Source organism: Ursus arctos, unplaced genomic scaffold (genome assembly GCF_023065955.2).
Source record: "Ursus arctos isolate Adak ecotype North America unplaced genomic scaffold, UrsArc2.0 scaffold_25, whole genome shotgun sequence".
NCBI lineage: Eukaryota > Metazoa > Chordata > Mammalia > Carnivora > Ursidae > Ursus > Ursus arctos.
Window position 1 is genome coordinate 9619204 of NW_026622930.1, and position 5400 is coordinate 9624603.

General features: G+C 46.7%; 1 non-coding gene across 1 annotated transcript; it reads right to left on the reverse strand.

Moving 5' to 3' along the window:
* Nucleotides 1-4794: 4794 nt before the first annotated feature.
* On the reverse strand, nt 4795-4901 carry LOC113267444 (U6 spliceosomal RNA). Its single transcript, XR_003320791.1, has one exon. It is a non-coding gene; the product is annotated as a U6 spliceosomal RNA (small nuclear RNA).
* Nucleotides 4902-5400: the final 499 nt, after the last annotated feature.

The following is a 5400-nucleotide window of genomic DNA, read 5'->3' on the forward strand; positions in this document are numbered from 1 at the left end:
TTATTTATTTATTTGACAGAGATAGAGACAGCCAGCGAGAGAGGGAACACAAGCAGGGGGAGTGGGAGAGGAAGAAGCAGGCTCACAGCAGAGGAGCCTGATGTGGGGCTCGATCCCATAACGCCAGGATCACGCCCTGAGCCGAAGGCAGACACTTAACCGCTGTGCCACCCAGGCGCCCCTAGAGAGAGACTCTTGAGAAAGCTCCACGCCCAGCACAGAGCCGGACATGGGGCTCGATCTCATGACCCTGAGAGATCATCACCTGAGCCGAAATCAAGAGTCAGACACTTAACCGCCTATTTTGAAGTGTGCTTTTACATTTCCAAACATAGAAAGATTACTAAAATCTGTCTTTGTATAATCTGTATCTACTTTTTTAATTCCATTGTGATCAGAGACTGTGTGATATCTGTACGACACTGATTGTCTTAAATATAATGACCAATGTTTTGTGGCTTAATAAAGTCTACACATTTCAACCATTGTTTCTGACCACGATGCAATTAAATTAGAAATAAAAACCAGTGCTATGACATTGTAAAACACAGATGAAAATTTCTATATATGCTTGAGAACGAGGACCATGATTTTTAATTGTCAGAGGAGCTATTTGTCCACTAAGTCACAGCCGGGCAATTGTAATTCAAATTCTGTCTTTCCTAATTTTTTTGTCTGTTTGAATTATCGTAACTAATAAAGGTATGCTGAAGTCCTCGATTGTTGTGGTTGATTGGTCCATTTCTCCCTGTAGTTATTTTCAATTTCTGTTTTTGTTTCAACCAACCAAGCCACCCAGGCACCCCTGAAATCATAGGTTTTTAAAATTACATCTTGTTTCAGTCAATGAATAGTCACTATGTATAAAATGGCAAGGGTGTGAGAACCATAAAGATTTTAGAGACGGTCACAACCATTAGATGTAAATAGTGCTTATCTCTGCATATTGGGCGTGGGGGTGATATGTATGGGCTTCTATCGATTTTCTGTTTCTCAAGCTTCTGCTGTGGGCCTGTACTAGTTCCATGATTATAGGGAAACATTGTTTTATGAAGGGGTTTTCATACCTCAAAGAGTTGGAAATCACCCCTTTGAATGGCGATTGAGAGCATTAGAGCAAGGAAAGCAGGTTCGAAGGTGGACGGATGGGGCCAGGCCTGTAATGGGAGTGAGAAAGTGGGCCGGGGCCCGGGGGGCGGGGGGGAGTTCGAGGGACCAGACAGCGAAGGCCAGATAAAATGGGAGCGAATGCAAGTCAGCTCCAGCCCGTTTTTGCCTTGTAAAAATGCAGGCCTGATATTTGCCAGATCTTTTGGTTAAGTGAAAATAGATATCTAGATATCTAAACTTGTGATTTGAAATCTTTACAGAGTTTTAAATGTTGGCAAGTAATTTTTTAAAAAATGTTTAAACACGGTGCAGCTCAAATCAACCATCTGTGTAGATTAGCTATGGCTCGGGGGTGGCCCCGTTATATCCTGTTTTAGGACCTGAGCTCCTTATCTCTTTCACCTCCACAGGCGAACTCCACAGTCCCTAAGATCAAGTCCAGCCCTGAAATATTTCTGAAATAGGAGGACCGTACCAAACAATTTCCTCCTTTAGTTCAGACTGTGGGCAGCCTCTCCATCCGCCCTAGTTTCAATCACATTGAAAGAGTCACAAAATTTGTGTATCCATCCACCCACCCATCCGTCCATCTGTCCATCCATCCATCCACCCACCCATCCATCCATCCATCCATGTATTCATTCAGACAACAGCTATCTTTTGGACACTTCCTAGATGTCAAGTACTGCCCCAAACGGTGGAGAGAGAACAGGGAAGGAGACTAAGGCCTACCCGTAAGGAGTATATTCCATTCTGGTGGAGGAAATAGACAATTACAAGCAAATTATCGGATTTCAGGTGAGGCAGGTGCTATCTAAAGCCAGGATGACGAGTTGGTTGTGTGGAAAGAGGATGTGAGGGGACGGCCGTGCTAGAAAGGCCTTTGCAGGTGGTGTCTGAATAAGACCTGCTTGCTGAGAAAGGGCAGCTGTGCAAACACGGAGACTAAGCTTAACTTCTAGGTAACAGACAGATAACAGCAAGTGCAAAGGCCCTGAGACAAGAATGGGATGATCGAGATTTGGTGGGGGAAATCTGCTAATCCTCTTCCTGAGTCCCCACACAATGCAGCCCTCCTCTCAGACTCCACTGTCAAGCACTTTGTCCATGTTATCTGCTAACTGAGGCTGTGGGCCCAGGCCATTCTCCACGGGTTCATCCCACACGGCTGGTTTCCAGCAAGAAGACAGAGCTGTGGTTCCTGTTCCTCCACCCGCAGCTGAGACCCGGGGCAAGTTCCTGGTCTTGACCCTCCTCTCTGATCTTCGGTGGCTATCTGCCCCTGAGCTGGGCCCACCTCCGCCAAAGGGCCTCCTTCCCGATCCTACTGAGCAGAACCATTAGGTCCTTTCTAATGCCATTTGATAAAAGTCCAAACTCCGTTACCACCTTTGCCCAGCCCTTCACAGTGCACCCTCCCTCCTGCTCCAACCACTCCCCACCTTCCCAACCCCGCCCTGTCAGCCCAATCCCCCAACTCCCCAAGCCCTTCCCTGATATTTGACCTTCACACATACAGCTTGTTCTCTTAGAACAAACACCATCTCCCCTTCACTTCTAGCACCCTTCCTGGTCACTCGGTCCATATGATGGCCCTGAGGCTGTGTATTTCCCGTCTGCCTCACCGTGGGCCTCGTTCCATTTCCCTGCCTCTCCCCCAAGTCTCATCTGTCTCTCATGGGCCTTTTCCTGCCCCCAGCAACTGCAAGCTCCTTGCCTGGCTCACCTCCAAGCTCCGCAGCCCACATCCTGCCATCTTTCCCAACCGCTACTGCCTCCTACAATTCTAGAACATTCCGTGCAGCAAATGCTTGTAGGGTGAACAGTTGTCGAGTAAGTCCCTGCGCTGACCAGGACTCTCCGAAAGGTCTGCCTTTAGCTAGGAGTCCTGGCAACTGACGGGCAATCTCTTCTTCCTGGCACCTTCTCTATGCATTTATCACGAGACGGCGTTGCTGGCATTGGTCCTAAGCTATACTTGCTCAGTGGTTACTCGGTATAAACAGAACACTTGCACGGAGGACTCACGACCTGCCAAGTGCCCCGCCTGGAGCACAGCTACCCCTCGCTGTTGTACAGGTAAAACAAATGAATGAACAGCATGAATGAATGAGTGAACACTCCATAAAACACTTTACACGGGTCACTAACTTTAATCTTTTTTATTTAAGATCTCATTTATTTACTTATTTGACAGAGAGAGAAAGAGAAAGAGAGGGAGAGCACAAGCAGGGGGAGCAGCAGGCAGAGGAAGAGGGAGAAGCAGGCTCCCCGCTGAGCAGAGAGCCCGATGTGGGGCTCGATCCCAGGACCCAGGATCATGCCTGGAGCGGGAGACAGACGATTAACTGACTGAGCCATCCAGGTGCCCGCATTAACTTTAACCTTTAAAAACAACCTAAGAGAGAGTTTGCATGGTCAAATCCCATCCTACTGTCTGGGAAACATGAAGGCTGAAGGGGATTCAAGGCTTTGCCTGAAGTTCACGAAGCTAGTAAGTGGCAGGGCTGGGATTTGAACCCCCCGCGGTCTCATTTCATGGTCTAATCCCTGTGCTGTTCAGTGTGATAGCTGCGAGGACTTGTCCAACTGCGGCTGGTCCAAATCTAGACGTGCTGTAAAGATAAAACACTTTCCAGATTTCTAAGATGTAGTGTGAGAAAAAGAATGAAAATGATCTCATCAATGCTTTTGACATTAAATATATGCTGACATGAAGGTATTTTGGATATATTGGGTTAAATAAAATATATTATCAAAATTAATCTCACCTGTTTCTTTTTACTTCTTTACTGCAGCTACTAGACAAATGGAAATTGCACTGTGGCTCACGTTACGTTTTTGTTGGACGGCGCGGGTGGAAGCTCTCTGCGGCCGCGTTCTAGCGATGCAAACGCCTTCATCCTTAACATCGCCACTAAGGTACCCACGGGACTACTGGCCTAAGGCCCTGCTCTTCGTCCTCCTGGTTCCTGTCTCTCCCAGCCACTGGGGTGTTCAGCCTCAACATAGCCCCAACCCCAGGGCCGTCGCCTAGCTTTTCAGCGGAATGTTGCGGACAATATTTACCCTGGCGATGGTTCCCAAGCCAGAACATGCGGCAAACATTGTTCTAGGCAGAATTATCCATAAACAGCCCTTAAAGCAGGCATGAGGGAGTGTGTCCCTGGTTTGGTGCACGGGGATATGTGTGTGCAGACACGGTAATACACGCTAGATAACCTCGCACAGCGAAACCTTAGTTTGCATACTCGTCCCACCTGTTGTTATTACTGCGATGAACCATTTGTAAGTTGCGGACATTGTGACCTTTTACTCTTGAATGTTTCAGTATATGTTTCTTTCTTTTTTTTTTTTTTTCCAAAGACCTATTACCTTTATTTTTTAGAGAGGGGGCAAGAAAGGGAGGACGGGGGAGGGACAGAGGGAGAAGGAGAGAAAATCTTAAATAGGCTCCATACAACGCAGGGCTCAATCCCAGGACCCTGGGATCACGACCTGAACCGAAATCAAGAGCTGGACACTTAACTGACTGAGACACCCAGGCGCCCCTCAGTCTGTCTTTCTTTTTCTTTCTTTCTTTCTTTTTTTTCACTTGACTCACATTATTGCTCTATTCACTTTATTGTGATGGTCTGGAACCAAACCTGCGATATCTCCGACGTAGGGCTGTAAAGAAATTCTAAAAATACAGAACACTTCATGACTCTGCATATGATCCCTGTGCAGGGCCCAGGCTCCTCTTCTCTGTATGGTTCCAATGTTCGTACGTGTGCTGCCCAAGTGAGCACTCGGTATACATTTCTTAACAAGTCTGCTCTCTTATATAATAGTTACAATCATGAAATTCAGTAAAGTTCAGATTTTGACAATACTAATATCTAATATGCATTCCACATTCAAATTTCCCCAATAACGTCCTTCAGAGCAACTTTCCCCTGACCCAGGATGCAAAGCGGTATTTCTGGCTCCTGGGCTCCCTCTGAAGCTGCATTTACTTGTCCTGTGTCCTGGGTCTCCTCGGTCTGGAACAATGCCTCCACCTTCCTTCATTTCTCACGATACTGGCATTTTTGAAGATTGCAGGATAGCTGTTTTCTAGAGTCCTCTCCTACCTGGATATGTCTGATCGATTCCTCATTATTAGATTTAAGTTGAAAATGTTTTACAAACATGCAGCATAAATGATGCTGGGAGCCTGGTGGTGTCCGTTGGTCCCATCCTGCTGAGGTCACTGCGATCACTGATTGAGCTGGTGTCTCCTAGATCTTTTCCCTTTTATTTTATTTT